The following is an 18,107-nucleotide window of genomic DNA, read 5'->3' as shown; positions in this document are numbered from 1 at the left end:
ATTATCGAAATGAAACTATTGTAAAATATATTTGTATTCAATATGAAATTATAAAATTGTTTATAGAGTTATGAATTGAGAGATATCAAAAAGTGTCACAAAATAATCGAACCATTAAACCAAGATGTCACTAAACGTGTTAAGATTTGTGGTTAGTGGGGATATATTAACCCCAATAATATTCTCAAAGTACCTAAATAAAGTGTTACATAAAAAACTAATTTCAAAATGGTATTTAAATATGCATAAGAGTTCAAATGCAAATGTAATAATTATCTTAAAATCTGAAAGTTCAAAATTCACCTTTAGAAATAATAAAACGACTCGGCATCAAAACTTTTTTGAATGGAAGAAGCTTTCATGAAGTCTTGCTTAGAGCGTCGTTATCTATTCATCGTGCAAAAGTGGGTCCAATTTTCAATCGAAGTTTTTTTTAACATAATTCGGTCCGATTATGTGGCAAACGTAATGTGCACAAATATGTGTTTTGCGGCTATAAATTATTATCTAAACAAAACTATAGTCAAATATATTTGCATTCAATATAAAATTTATAAATAGAAACAATTATAGAGTTATGCATTGAGAGATATCAGAAAATGTCACAAAATAATCGAACCATTAAACCAAGATGACAGTAAACGTGTTAGGGTATGTGGCTAATGGGGATATATTAACCCCAAAAATATTCTCAATATACCTAAATAAAGTGTTACATAAAAAACAAGTATCCAAATGGTATTTAAGTATGCATAAGAGTTCAAATGCAAAAGTAATAATTATCGTAAAAACTGAAAGTTCAAAATTTACCTTTAGAAATAGCAAAATGACTTTTTGGGCGTCAAAACTATTTCGAAATGAAAGCAACCCTTCAGGAAGTCTTGCTCATAGCGTCGTTATCTATTCATCGTGCGAAAGTGAGTCCAATTTTCAACCGATTTTTTTTAGCACGCTTGCCACATAATTCGGCCCGATTATGTGGCAAAAGTAATGCGCTCAAAAATGTGTTTTGTGGCCATGAATTATTATCGAAACGAAACTATAATCAAATATATTTGTATTCAATATGAAATTTTAAAATAGAAACCATTATAGAATTATGAATTGATAGATATTAAAAAGTGTCACAAAATAATCGAACCATCAAACCAAGATGTCACTAAACGTGTAACGATTTATGGATAGTGAGGATATATTAACCCCAAAAATATTCTCAATGTACCTAAATAAAGTGTTGCATAAAAAACAAGTATCAAAATAGTATTTAAATATGCATAAGAGTTCAAATGCAAAGGTAATTATTATCGTAAAATCTGAAAGTTCAAAATTCACCTTTAGAAATAGCAAAACAACTTTTTCGGCATCAAAATTATTTTGAATGGAAGCAAGCCTTCAGGAAGTCTTTCTTATAGCATTGTTATCTATTCATCATGCGAAAGTGGGTCCAATTTTCAGCCGAAGTTTTTTTAGCACGCTTGCCACATAATTCGGCCCGATTATGTGGCAAACATAGTGTGCTCAAAAATGTGTTTTGCGGCCATGAATTATTATCGAAACGAAACTATAGTCAATTGTATTTGCATTCAATATGAAATTTTAAAATTGAAACCATTATATAGTTATGAATTGAGAGATATCAAAAAGTATCGCAAAATAAACGAACCATCAAACCAAGATGTCACCAAACGTGTAAAGAAATTTGTAGTTAGTGAGGATATATTAACCCCAAAAATATTCTCAATATACCTAAATAAAGTGTTACATAAAAAAAAGTATCCAAATGGTATTTAGGTATGCATAAGAGTTCAAATGCAAAGGTAATAAATATTGTAAAATCTAAAAGTTCAAAATTCACCTTTAGAATAGCAAAACAACTTTTTCAGCGTCAAAAATATATCGGATGGAAGCAAGCCTTCAGGAAGTCTTTCTCATAGCGTCACTATCTATTCATCTTGCGAAAGTGGGTCTAATTTTCAACCGAAGTTTTTTTAGCACGCTTGCCACATAATTTGGCCCGATTATGTGGCAAACGTAATGTGCTCAAAAATGTATTTTTCGGCCATGAAGTACGTCGAAGAACATCAAAAATTACTTTAGAAAACATACGACCAAATTACACTTGCTTCAAAGCTTCATAATAATTTGGTGAATGTGGGGGTGATGGTGGAAAAGTAACAATCGGAACAGCAGCATCATCTAATGTTGTCGGTGATGTCGGTGGAAGTGTGTGAGTTGCCGTGAGGGCAGGTGAGGATAAGAGTGTGGTATTATTCTTATATGTAGGTTGATACGTACTATTATTCAGATTATCCCCTTCTGATGGAGGTTGGTTAACAACCAGAGTTGTAACAGGCGAAGACTCTTTTGGGTCACTCGCCTCCATGATATATGTCTCATGGGACTCTGATATATGTCTCATGAGACTCCTGAAGTCATCAATGTACCATAAGGTAGCACATCTCTTTCAGTTAAGGATTCATCACCCAGACCCTGAGTTTCTAGATCCGGATGAGAAGTGGTTTGAGCCAAAGGATCAATTTCTTGAACCAAAGGAACAGTATGCTGGAAGTCTGATAAATTTCCAAAGGAATGTAAAGTTGATTCATTTCCATGGGTGGTGGCAGATCTCCCTCATCAAGATAAGCCGGACCTCCAGGCCCTGTTGGATGTTGAGGCAATACAACATCACTAGGATGAAGTATATCAAGAGGATTTCCGGCCGATATGTGGGGTGCGTGTTCAAGGTTTTTCGGCTCCCCTTCGGCCGTTCTGAACTTCAATGATTGAGTCTCCTCAATCGATTGAGTCAACTGCAGACTTTATTGCAGAGGAAGACTTTACTTCCTTTTGAGATGCCAAAGCATCTTTGACAGTGGGATTTATCCTTAAATCCTGTTTAGTGGGGATGGGCTTAGTAGTCTTTTTACCATCCTTATGTTCAGCTCTCTTGCCTACTGAAGCTTGCGCTTCATTTAGTGTAGGGCTTACTGTTATTAATGGATGAGATACGGAGAGGGGTGAGGGTGACCTAGTTGGATCTAAGTCTTGGTCCGTATCACCAATAGGTTCAGTAACTGTAAGGCGAAAGATAGGAGTTGAAGTCCTATATCTAGTTACGCATTGAGTAGGCAGAGTCTGAATCATCTCATCAGGTATATATCGTGTCTTCTTCTTCGTTTGTTCGGGAGATGATTCAGTTGCTAATGAATCGGTTTCACTCCCTTCAGGTGTAGTTGATAAGGTAGGTGCATCCCTAATTGGACTAGGCTCTCTGATCCTCACAGGTTGAGCTGGTTGGATATCCCTAGGGCATTTCAGGTTTACCCTAAATGAGGTGTTAGCTGGTCCAGGTTAGATTCTAGGTTCCTCTACAATCTCTGGGGCTGGAACCACGGTGTAGTGACCCGAACTTTTCCATGATTATATATTATATGAGATTCATATTTACATGATTAAATATTTCCAACATGTTAAGCAATCAAACTTGTTAAGACTTGATTAATTGAAACGGATTTTATGTAAACGTTTGATCACCAAGTTTGTCCAATGATTCACGAACGTTATAACTTGTATATGACATGATAATATATATATATATATATATATATATATATATATATATATATATATATATATATATATATATATATATATATATATATGGACATATATATATCTTTAACGTGATGAAATGATAATTAAGTAACTCATTATGTATATTAACAATAAACTATATACATAAAACAAGACTATTAACTTAAGGATTTCGAAACGATATTTATATGTAACGATTATCGTTGTAACGACGTCTTAATATATATATCGTATTAAGATATATTAATACACTATGTTATCATGATAATATAACAATTTAACACCTCATTAGATATAATAATAATGGATTAATTGCATTAAACGAGATCGTTGACTTAAAGGTTTCAAAACAACGCATGCATGTAACGACTAACGATGATTTAACGACTCGATTAAAATGTGTATATATGTAGTGTATTAAGATGTATTAATACACTTTTGAAAGACTTCAAGACATATATCAAAATACTTCTACTTAACAAAAATGGTTACAATTACATTACCATTCGTTTTCATTAACAATTCTACTCGTATTCAATCAGTATTCGTACTCGTATCGTACCCAGCTTCTAGATGTATTTACTATTGGTATATACACATAAAATCATCACATTAGCAGCCATGAGTCAGCCATTAGACATGTGGGGGTAAAGCTTTGTCATATATTACCAAATATCTAACTAGAAAACAAGTTACATAACCATTCTTTGTTTTATACCTTGAATTATTAAGCTAAAATACAAACTAGAATTTCCTTTATATCTAATCCAATATCCACGACCAAAAACACATTCAAACACTTTAATTCTTCAATTTTCTTCATCTAATTGATATCTCTCAAGTTCTATCTTCAAGTTCTAAGAGTTCGTCATAAATTCTATAAGTTCTAGTTTCATAAAACAACTTAAAGAAAGAAAGAATCAAGAAGACTTCGAGATTACTTCAAATCTTTTTAATCCAATCCAAGAACTCATAAAAGATCAAGAATATCCATTTAATCTCAGCAACTTTTCATTCTAAATCAAGGTAATAACCATATTCAAGCTTTGGTTCAATTCTTATAAACATAACTATCTTAATTCAAGTAGTAATCTTACTTGAACTTGTTTCATTCCATGGTTATACTTCAAGAACTTCTAAGCCATCAAAGATCTTTTGAAGCTGAAGTCTATTTCTCATCATTTCCAGTAGGTTTACCTACTATACTTGAGGTAGTCATGGTGTTCATAACCTTGTTCAATTCATACCTATATAACTATCTTATTCGAAGAATATAACTTGTAATCACTAGAACAAATTTTAGTTAATTCTAAACTTGTTCGCAAACAAAGTTAATCCTTCTAACTTGACTTTTAAAAACAACTTAACACATGTGTTATATCTATATGATATGCTAACTTAATGATTTAAAACATGGAAACACGATGAACACCGTAAAACTGGACATACGCCGTCATAGTAAAACATGTGGCTGTTTTGGGTTGGATAATTAAAAACTATCATAATATTTGATTTAAAAGTTGTTCTTCTGGAACAATGATATTTCATATGAACATGAGACTATATCCAAAAATCTTGGTTAAACTCAAAATAGAAGTATGTTTTTCAAAATGGTCATCAAGATGTCGTTCTTTCGACGGAAATGACTACCTCTTTCAAAAATGACTTGTAATTTGTAACTCCGACTATAAACCACCACTTTTTAAGTTTATTTTTACAAATTTCAGTTCGTTACGAAACCATAGCAATTTGATTCACTCATAACGGATTTATAATGAAGAAGTTATGAGCAAAACAATATTGGTTAAAAATGGCTAAAATGACTACGTGATGATTTTACAAAGATCTATACTAACCACATCCTAGCTAACTTTTCTTGTATTATACATGTATTCTAACATGTTATGAGTATTTCCATGTTATATACTAGTCTCGGATGAGTCCGAGACAATATCATGTAATCTTGATTAGTTAAGACATTAGTTATACAATACGTCGGATAAATCAAAAGACCCACATACACAATACGTGTAACTACAATAGCGGTATCGTGGGTCATGATTGAGTCTTATACAATACGTGTATACTATGTTTTGATTATTACAGGGTGATATTTTGAATTATATGCGTACTACTAACATTGGACTACTAATTGTTGACTACTAACGTTGGACTGCTAACTTGACAACTTAAATCATCATCACATAAATAAAAATATGATTTGAATATATTTCTATCATACCTTGATATATATGTATATATTTGTTATAGGTTCGTGAATCGACCCGTGGCCAAGTCTTACTTCCGATGAATTGAAAATCTGTGAAAGTGAGTTATAGTCTCATTTTTACTACCTAATATTTTTGGGATGAGAATACATGCAGTTTTGTAAATGTTTTACAAAATAGACACAAGTACTTGAAATTAAATTCTATGTTGGATTACGAATACCAAATATCACCCCTTTTAGCTTGGTAGCCTAAGAATTAGGGAACTGGCCCCTAATTGACGCGAATCCTAAAGATAGATCTATCGGGCCCAACAAGCCCCATCCGGGTTACGGATGCTTTAGTACTTCGAATTATTATTACAGATGAGAGGATTCTATTTTGGGGATATTCTATATGCATCTTGTTAATGTCGGTTACCAGGTGTTCAACATATGAATGATTTTTATACACAGGTTATGTGTATCATGTTTTGTACACGAGATATGTGTGCGGTTAAATAATTGAAATCTTGTGGTCTATTATTACGATTTATGATATAGGTTAAACCTATAACACACTAACATTTTTGTTGACGTTTAAAGCATGTTTATTCTCAGGTGATTATTAAGAGCTTCCGCTATCGCATGCTAAATAAATACAAGAATTGGAGTCAGCATGTTTGTATGATAATGTTTAAAAACTGCATTCGAAAAACTCTTTGTTGTATCATATTATTGTAAACCATTATGTAATGGTCGTGTGTAAATGTTATATTTTATATTATCATTACTTGATAATCTACATTTTATCTTTTAAACCTTTGTCGATAAAATAAAGGTTATGGTTTGTTTTAAAAGAAAAACGAATGCAGGATTTGAAAAACATTTCATATTGAGGTCAAAACCTCGCAATGAAACCGATTATTATGGAACGTTTATAATCGATATGAACGGGGTATTTCACACGGCTAGTTCAACTTGTATTTGTTGTGCCAGATTCGGAAGAGGTATCCCTACAACTGTCATAACCCGACCTTAACCATAAGGACGAATACAATAACATATGATTTCATCGCGAGGTATTGACCTCTATATGCGACATTTTTCAAAAACTGCATTCGTTTTTACAATACAAACCATAGCTTTTATTACAAATACAAGGTTTAAACAACTTAATAATGATTATCGTTTAGCGATAATCTTAGACTTACTGTAACGTCCTCCCAATAGGGTCTGGAAGAAACGTTACTAATATCAAATAAGCCAACATATTATAATAGGAGAACAATACTAAATGATAAAATTAACTGGAATGAGTACGCAGCGGAAAATGAAATGTCGTTACAAAAGAAATATGTAATTGTTTAAATGCAGTAGTAATAAATGTGATAATCTCTTGATCCTATGTCCAAGTAGCATCACATAAGCAGTAGATAGGAAAGCTTGAATTAAACATCACCTGAGACAAAACATGCTAAAGTGTCAACCAAAAAGGTTGAGTGAAGTTCATAGGTTTAACAAAAGTAGTTATCGTTGTTTTTAGACCACAAGATTTAGTTGTAAAGTTGATCTCCCGCAGGATCAAAAAGTAGATCTCGCAGATCCAAAAGTAGTACTGATTCGTGATATTTTAGACTAAACGTTTGTTTTGTTGCCCCGATGATAAGTTGGCAGTACCTTATCACCATGTTTAAATCATTATTAAGTAATACAAAGACATCGCGGTCAAATGTATCGGGGACGTTACTCCCGATAGGCCTACCCCCAATAATTAAGAATGCCTTATCCTGAAAGCAATTAAAAAATATCACTGTGGGGTCTTAGTAGCATAAGCTAGTCATAGTACAGTTTAGGTTCGTACTTGTGTCTAAGTTGTTTAAAGTATAAAAGCAGCATGTGTCTCACCCCAGTAAGTATAAAAAGTGCTATAGCAATAAGAGTGGGGCTATGAAAGTCACCTTAGTAAGTAGAGAGAGAGTTATTCCTCGGAATAAAGAGTTGAACGAGTGAGCAGGAAAGTCAACCTATTGACATTTAAGAGTAGTTAAGTGTTTTGCCCATGTTTAAGTTTAAGTATGTGTTTAAGTATAGTTTATTTTACTAAATTTCTATTCCTAGTAAGTTACTATTTTTATAAAGTTTCCATTTTTATAAAGTTTCTTATTTTACTAAGTTTCTATGACTAGAGAGTTTCTACTTTTATGAGTGTTTTCCATTTTGGGATACTTGCTGTATTAGATAAGCTTCCAATCACCCCTTTCCCTTCGAATGGCTAATTTAGATCTAGGGGCTTGCGCCATAGGACCCTTTAAATCGGAAATCCAAACCCTCTGCCTAGAATCTCGTAGAAACCATTCGTCAAGAAAGTTCGAAGATCTATACATCTCTAATACATATCCCAAAATGTTTTTGTGCTACAATATAAGTAGTAGGTTATAGGTGCTAGTAATAGTAATAGTGTATACATGTTAAGTACTAGTATAAGTAGTATTAGGGTTTAAGGTTTTAATATGTATATGTATATATAATTCGTATATATATGTATATATATATATAAATATATTTTTTTTTACATGTATATATGTATATATAAATCTAGGTGTGTTTATGTATATACTTATGAATAACAAGTTTATAATATGAATATGAATTAACAAAGATTAAAGTTTATGTAAATAGTTTAGGGTTTATGTTATACCTTTGAAGATTTAAGATAATTAACAAAGAAAAGATGAACACGATGAAGATGGAAGATCAAAGCCTTGAAAATCTTGAAGAACTCCTTGAAGATTCTTGAAGAACACGAAGAACAAGCTTGAAGATCCGAATACCACAAGAGAGGGAGAGGGAGAGATTGTTTTTGAGAGAGGATTTTGGTGTGATTTGTGAATGAGAAACTAGGAGTCTAGGAGTGTTTATATAGTGCAAGTATTAGAGTGTTAGTCAACATAAGGATGTTCTAATTAATGATTTTATTTTGTTTTAAAATTTTTAGTCAACAAAAGGTGGTACTAGTTTATAATTAGTCAACATAAGGATGTACTAGTTTATACTTTATTTTTAGTCAACATAAGGATGTAATTGTTTAAGATTCTTTAGTCTCATTATTATTACTATTATTATTATTATTATTATTATTATTATTATTATTATTATTATTATTATTATTATTATTATTTTTTACATTTACTACATGATAAGTATTATTTTCTTTTTACTAATTCATGACTTGTATTTATTTTTATTTAGTTCCCAATTGTTTTATTATTTATATAAATGTCACCTTTTATTTATTACTTATAGATTAATAGTTATAAATAATATTACTGAAATGCATAAATTTTAATTAGCAGTGATTGTCGAATAAAAATTTATTATTTGGTCAACGTTAAATTGATTGTGTATATAACAACCCTTAAATAATTAATACATATAGTCAGACAGTAAACCCTAGGGTCATTTCAGTAATTTCAGAAGTCAAAAAGTGAGGTTGTTATAGTACCTCCCCGTTAATAAAAACTTCGTCCCGAAGTTTTAGGTAGACTTCTCGGATGCTCTGATACCAGATTGGTATCAGAGCATAACCAGGCTGTTATAGAGAACCAGAATTGCATTTTATGTGTGCCTTACTTGTTAGCTAGGGTACCTTAGCGATCTAGGAAACTATAACCTTTCCTGCCTTAGACTTTAAATCACTTAGGATTACCTTAGAATGTTAAAGCAAAGAGTTCAACCCTACCTCTCATTCTTTACAATTCTAGCTTAAAAATCTAATCAAAATCTCTATCTTAATGTTAGGATGTCAAGCTATCATCAAATAAACAAAATGACTCTTTTCAAACCAGCTGAGAAAGATACTGAAGGATCTTTTACCGAAAAATCAGTTCGAAGCCCACTTTATAGTCCTCCTTCACCACCAATGAACTATAGCCCAAACACTCGTTACAACTCGCGTGGGTCTCCCGAATATTATCCAACCCCGAGAAATGAAAGGAAAGGAAAACATCCTACCAATTCTGCTGACTCTGACTCTCATCAACCGATGAATACTCCTGAATGGAATGCTCATCAAGACCTCCCTAACTATGACAATGACTCCTCAGATTATGAGCCTGAAGAAGAGCCTGTTGAAGAATCATCTGAAAACTCATCTCGAAAGAGAAAACAACCCGAACCCGCCGCCACTAGAGAAGCCGGTCCATTATTTTGTAATAACATTGAGCACGTGATGATGAAGAGTAACCTCCTCAACCTTCAGCGAAGTTGTGATAAGAATAAAGAGTATAGTAGGCGCCATGTTGCTCGGATAGAAATGCGTCTAAACAACCTAGAAAAAGAAAACACAATCTTGAAAGAAATCATCAAAGAGTCCTTCGACTCTCAAACTGAAAAGCTAGAAAAACTTGTGAAAAATAACATGGACAAAGTGATGGAGACAGTAATGAAAGTGAAGACTGGGGAAGAACGGAATACCCGTTGGGGAAAGCAATCTCTTGCCTACCTCCAAGAACTAGTTGAGTCTAAGATGAAAATAGAGAAAAACCGAATCAATCATCAACTGGCTATCAAGGATTTCAACAACAACTTTGTCAACAGCCACATCACTAACCTCTACGATAATTTTGAATACCTCCACGAGAAACAAAAGGAGAAAAATGAAAAGATAGAGAAATTTATGAAGGAAGCTGAGAACGAGAAAAAGAAGAACTAAAACCTACCTTTTGTTTTCCTATTTTCCATTTACCCATCTATGTAAAGGCTTATGCCTAAACTTTTTCCATTCCAAACTCGTGTAATAAAGGCTTATATAATGCCTCGTTTCCAATAATGTTAAGTGTTTATTTAAGCATATTGTCTTATTCACCTATGTGTGTTGTGCAAACGTTATAAATCATGATTGTAAACTTATAACATCTTGATTCTTTAACTAATAATGTATTTATGTATTGAAGATCAATGGCTCACTCAACTCGTGGTAACAACAACAACAACAACAATCTTATACCAAATGTCACTCTTTCTACTGAGCAATTTCAATTGCTGCTAGCGGCCGTCCAAGGCAATAACAATAACAACAACAATCATAATATTCCTTCTAAAACTTGCTCCTATAAAGATTTTAAGAACTGTAACCCACCCACTTTTAGTGGAAAAGAAGAAGCCGTAGAACTGGTCCGATGGTTTGAAAAGCTAGAATCAATCTTCCGTATCTGTAACTGCGGAGATAATGATCGAGTGAAGTTTTCCACAAGTTTACTCACTGGCAATGCTATGACATGGTGGACTGCTCATGCCAAATCTGTGGGAATAGATAATGCTAATACTACCCCATGGGATGAACTCAAAGGCATGATGATCACTAAGTTTTGCCTAAGAAGTCAAGTCCAAAAGCTCGAGGCTGAGTACTGGGAACTCAGAGTTAAAGGAACCGATATCGAAAGCTATACCAATCGTTTTTTGGAGCTTTCTACCTTATGTCCCGAAATGTTCCCAACTGAAGCCCGCAGGATAGAGCGGTATATCGAGGGTCTACCCGAGGATGTTGTGATTTCTGCCGAGAAGGTTACTGTGGATGCTGTGATCCACATGGCACAGAGTTTAATGATGGCTAAACGTAGGAGAGTTTCGGTTAATAAACAAGTCGAAGTTAAAAACGGTGACAATAAGAGGAAATTTGAACCATCTCAGGGTTCAGCTTAAAATGTTAACAAGAAACCGGGAAATGGTACGAGACCCGGTTATCAGGGTACTAGTCCGTTTTGTTCTAAATGTGAAAGGCATCATCCAGGAAAGTGCACTGCTGTGTGTACAATATGTAAGAAGATAGGCCATGCTGCAAAGACTTGTAGAACCCTACTTCAGAATAGAGCCATTGTTCCGGCTAGAGCTCCTCCAACATGCTATACTTGTGGTGAAAAGGGGCATATTAGCCCGAATTGTCCAAAGAAGAAAGATACTCCAGCTACTGGAGCAAATACTACTGCCAAAGGTCGTGCTTTTGTGATTACTGCTGCAGAATCCAGTGATGAGGATGAGGTCATTACCGGTACGTACCTCGTCAATAATTGTTATGCCACTATTTTATTTGATACGGGAGCCGATAAGAGTTATGTGTCAAATGAGTTTTGCACCCTTTTTACTGAAAAGCCCCAAACCCTACAAACCAGACGATTAGTAGAAGTGGCTAATGGGAAGTTAATGTAAGTTGATAAAATATATAAAAACTGCAACCTAATTCTAGCCGATAAGGAATTCAAGATAGACCTTTTGCCGGTCGAGCTAGGTAGTTTCGATGTAGTGGTTGGAATGGATTGGTTAGGTCCATTGAGAGCAGCCATCATGTGTTTCGATAAGACCGTTCAAATTCCGTTAGGAAGTGGAGAAACTCTTATTATCCAAGGCGAACGAAGTTGTTCCAATCTTAATATCATCTCATGTCTTAAAGCCCGTAAGTACCTTGTGAAAGGTTACTCCGCCATACTAGCTCACGTTAAAATGATCGAATCCGAAGAAACGCGTATTGAAAATGTCCCGGTTGTTAAAGATTTTCCCGATGTGTTTCCCGAAAATCTCCCTGGTCTTCCACCGCCTCGTCAAGTTGAATTTCAAATCGATTTATCTCTAGGTGCTGCACCCATTGCTAAAGCACCGTATCTTTTAGCACCTTCCGAAATGAAGGAACTTTCTAACCAACTCCAAGAACTTTTGGATCTAGGTTTTATTCGTCCAAGTTCGTCCCTGTGGGGAGCTCCTATCTTATTTTTCAAAAAGAAGGATGGTACGTTGAGAATTTGTATTGATTACCGAGAACTCAACAAGCTTACCATAAAGAACCGTTACCTGTTACCTCGCATTGATGATCTATTCGACCAACTTCAAGGGTCAAGCATTTATTCTAAGATTGATTTAAGATCCGGTTATCACCAGCTCAGAGTCAAGGAGTCCGACATTCCTAAGACTGCATTCCGCACCCGATACGGACATTACAAATTTTGTGTTATGCCTTTCGGTTTAACCAATGCTCCAGCAGTATTTATGGATCTTATGAACCGTGTTTGCAAGACTTACCTTGATAAATTCGTTATTGTTTTCATCGACGACATCTTGATCTATTCTAAAAGCGAGAAAGAACATGAGCAACATTTACGATTGATTCTTGAACTCTTAAGAAAAGAAAAACTATACGCAAAATTTTCTAAGTGTGAGTTTTGGCTTAGAACCATACAATTCCTTGGACATGTTGTAGATAGTAATGGAATACATGTCGATCCCGCTAAAATCACCGCTGTTCAGAAGTGGGAAGTGCCAAAGACTGCGAAGCATATTCGCCAATTTTTGGGACTTGTCGGTTACTACCGAAGATTTATTAAAGATTTTTCTCTTCTTGCTAAGCCTCTCACCAAGTTAACTCACAAAGGGAAGAAATTCGAGTGGTCCGAAGAACAAGAGTCTGCATTTAAGATTCTGAAAGAGAAGTTGACCACTGCTTCGATCTTATCTTTACCTGAAGGTTCCGACGATTTTGTTGTCTACTGCGATGCCTCGAAACAAGGGTTCGGTTGTGTTCTAATGCAACGCAAGAAGGTTATCGCTTATGCCTCCCGACAATTAAAGAAACATGAAGTTAATTACACCACACACGATTTGGAGTTAGGTGCTGTGGTATTCGCTCTGAAGATGTGGCGACATTATCTATACGGTACTAAGTTTACGATATTCACCGACCATAAGAGTCTTCAGCATGTCTTTAATCAGAAACAGCTAAACATGAGACATAGACGATGGCTCGAATTGTTAAATGATTATGATTGTGAACTAAAGTATCATCCGGGAAAGGCAAATCTAGTTGCCGATGCTCTAAGTCGAAAGGACGAAGTTAGGCGTGTTCGTGCCTTGAATCTTAAGATCAAATCGAATCTCATCTCTCGAATCTGCGAAGTTCAAGTTGAAGCTATCAAACCTACACTTATCGAAGGAGAAGGACCTATAAATTTCGAAAACCAACTGCAAGTTAAGTCCAATGGTACAAGATACTTTGGTAATCGAATTTGGGTTCCTCGTTATGGTAATCTCCGTGAACTAGTATTGGATGAAGCACATAAGACAAGGTATTCTATTCATCCCGGTTCTAGTAAAATGTATCAGGATGTGAAAGAGTTCTACTGGTGGCCCAACATGAAAGGCGACATTGCTACTTATGTGAGTAAGTGTCTTACTTGTTTGAAAGTCAAAGTCGAGCACCAAAAGCCTTCTGTTCTTCTAACTCAACCCGATATTCCACAGTGGAAGTGGGATGGTATAGCTATGGACTTTATCACAAAATTGCCTAAGACTGCAAATGGCAATGATACGATTTGGGTCATAGTTGATCGTCTCACTAAGTCTGCACATTTCATACCAATCAAAGAGACTGACAGAATGGAAAAGTTAGCTCGACTCTATGTTAAAGAGATTGTTACTCGTCATGGTGTCCCTACTTCTATTATCTCGGATCGCGATAGTCGATTTACTTCCAATTTCTGGAAATCCTTGCAAGCGTCTCTTAGAACTCGACTCGACATGAGTACAGCTTATCATCCGCAAATGGACGGTCAAAGTGAACGAACTATCCAAACTTTGGAGGATATGCTACGAGCATGTGTTATCGATTTCAGTAAAGGGTGGGATAAACACCTACCTTTAGTCGAGTTTTCTTACAACAACAGCTATCACTCTAGTATTAAAGCTGCACCATTCGAAGCTTTATACAGTCGCAAATGTAGATCTCCGTTGTGTTGGGATGAACTCGAGGATAGACAATTAACTGGTCCTGAACTTATTCATGAAACTTCTGAAAAGATCGTGCAAATCAAGAAGCGTTTAGAAACCGCTCGTAGTCGACAAAAGAGTTATGCCGACCCTCACCGAAAACCGTTAGAATTCCAAGTTGGAGATAACGTTATGTTAAAAGTATCTCCTTGGAAAGGTGTTATCCACTTCGGTAAATGAAGTAAACTCAGTCCGCGTTATGTTGGACCTTTCAAAGTTATTCAAAGAATCGGTCCCGTTGCGTATCGATTAGAACTTCCAGCTGAACTAAGTCAGGTACATGATGTGTTTCATGTCTCAAATCTGAAAAAGTGTCTCGCCGAAGATACTCTTGTTATTCCTTTGGATGATATCCGCATTGATGAGCAAATGCACTTTGTCGAAGAACCTATAGAGATTATGAAAGAAGAGGTCAAAGAGACTCGTAAGAGCAACATACCTATTGTTAAAGTCCGTTGGAATTCGCGTAGAGGCCCCGAATATACCTGGGAACGCAAAGACCAAATGATACGAAAATACCCCCATCTCTTCCCAACTGTTGATGAAGCAGACGGGAACTCCACTTAAAACTTCGGGACGAAGTTTTCATTAACGGGGAGGTAATATAACGACCCTCATTTTTCCATCTATATAATGCCCGAACAAAAGATTTAAGTATAATGAATAAACTCTAAGTACTAATAAAAGGTCGTTATATACATACGAAATTAACGAACGTTAAACGAATAATAAATTTTATTCAACAGCGTACGCGTAAGAATTTTTATAAAAAAAAAATTTATGTCATAACATGATTACATATAAAATACTTATATTAATTTTGTATTTAGTTAATATATTATACAATTAATAAATACAAGTATATATAAATGTAGTAACATATATAAAACTAATAAAATTATAAAGTAATAATTTAATTAAATAAAAACCACATTTAGTAATTATAATTTTATAAATACCGAATATATATTTATATTTATCAAAATTCGTATTTAATAATTAAATAAAAATAGAAATTTAGTTAGTTAACATTTTTAGAACTATGAAATATATATATATATATATATATATATATATATATATATATATATATATATATATATATATATATATATTTTAAAGTAGTATTTTTTTATATATAAACTAGATCTAGATCCATTTTTATTTATTTTATTCCTACTTTTAACTTTACTTTTATTTATTTATATTTTGAAATGGTGGCATGACTGGCCATAAATACTTTTATTTTTTTATAAGACACTAGTTATTTTTTTATATAAACTTTTGTATTTTTTTTTTCTCTTTACCAAAAATTGTAACTATAAATACCATAGCCTAGTTCACAAATTTTGTACACCAAAAACTTGAAGAATTCTCTCTCAAACCTCTGCAAAAATTATTTTTGTAAGTTCTCTATATTATTTTTATAGTTTTTATTTAGTTTTTATCATATTTTTGTGCTAGTTTTATGTTAAATACCAAATAAATACGAAATTAATTATAATAAATAATGTAAATACATGATAATTAGTATTAAGTATCCTAATAACTATAAAAATTATTTTTATGAATTATACATTCGAATTTATATTTATTAAAAATCAAAAACTGATTTTTTTTATATTCGGTATATATAGATAATGAAGAAATAAATAGTAAAAAATTTTATATATTATGTTTTATAATTTTCACTTGTTCCTTAGGTCATAAAAGTAATTATAAAAATTTATGTTTGATTTATTTGTCATTTTAAATAATTAATTTGTATTTTCTTCTACTTTTGCTACAGTACTGGAAAATCTGTTTTAAAAAGAAAAATAGAATTTAATGATATAACATGTTTATGACTACAATAATCAATGGAAATTACTTAGGAACTAATAAGAAAGTTATAAAAATTATTTTTAGAATTAATAATTATATATTTCTATTTAATTCCGAATTTAAACTAAAAACAATACAAAAGTTGAATTAAATAGTTAAACTATTAATATAAATGTACAAATAATTTTTCTAAGCTTAATACACTATATTAGGCATACAAAAATTTTAAATGAATTAATTGAGTTGATATAATAATTATTACTTTATAAACTTTGATTTATCTTGAACCGAAAAAGAAATTAGAAATAAATACTTTTACACCATAACAAAAATTTATAAATTTTTCCTAAGTTTATTTTGGTCAGTAGAACCTAAGAAAAATATAAAATGTGTTGTTAAACTTGTTTATCTATTTATTTGTATTTTAGCTAAAAAAAATTTAATATTTAATACATAAAACTTAATATTTATGTATAGAAAATTTTTATAATGTTTTATACATGTCACTTACTGTTATGAAATCAATAAAACACTTGTTAGCATTTTTAGATAATTATTGGTACTTATATTGACATAAAACTTAAAATTAAACTATACATATTTTAACATATAAGATAAATATATATATATATATATATATATATATATATATATATATATATATATATATATATATATATATATATATATATATATATACATATTAACTTGATATTAATACATACCCATTCATAAAACACAATTTCTATGTATAACACTTGTTTACCTACTTAAATATATCCTACTTATTTTTAGGATTTAAAAACCAAACAATCTTAATAACGATAATACAATCGAACTTAAGTAAATACTTATTGTATAAAGTATTTAAAGTGTTGTATTCCTATACGCACCTAAAAACGTGTTGGAACGGTATATTAGATGGGTATAGATCTTGATCTTTCTCGAGTGGATGGACGCTCGAAAGTCTAGGCGGAGAGTTTGGATTACCGAGTTAAAGGATCCTGTGGCTCAGAAACCTATGACCTGAAAAGGCCATTTTAAATTGAAAGTGTTAGATTGGAAGCTTGTCTAGTATGAAAAGCCTTTCCAAAACGATAAACCTTCTTTAAACTTACTATAAAAGAAAATACTTACACTTATCATAATACGGGCAAAACATCTAAACTATTCTCAACTTATTCTTAGGTTGACTTCTCTGTGCTTCGATCATCCATACTTTCTCTTTAAGGAATACTTTCACTCACCGAATTACTAAGGTGACTTTCATAGCCCCATTCTTATTGCTATAGCACTTTTTATACTTACTGGGGTGAGACACATGCTGCTTTTATACTTTAAACAACTTAGATACAAGTACGAACCTAAACTGTACTATGACTAGCTTATGCTACTAAGACCCCCCGGTGATATTTTTTAATTGCTTTCAGGATAAGGCATTCTTAATTATTGGGGGTAGGCTTATCGGGAGTAACATCCCCGATACATTTGACCGCGATGTCTTTGTATTACTTAATAATGATTTAAACATGGTGATAAGGTACTGCCAACTTATCATCGGGGCAACAAAACAAAAGTTTAGTCTAAAATATCACGAATCAGTACTACTTTTGGATCTGCGTGATCTACTTTTATAACAAATTTTGTGGTATAAAAACAAACGGTCAAACAT

Source organism: Rutidosis leptorrhynchoides, chromosome 6, assembly GCF_046630445.1.
Source record: "Rutidosis leptorrhynchoides isolate AG116_Rl617_1_P2 chromosome 6, CSIRO_AGI_Rlap_v1, whole genome shotgun sequence".
Classification (NCBI taxonomy): domain Eukaryota; kingdom Viridiplantae; phylum Streptophyta; class Magnoliopsida; order Asterales; family Asteraceae; genus Rutidosis; species Rutidosis leptorrhynchoides.
This window is presented reverse-complemented; position numbering follows the sequence as displayed.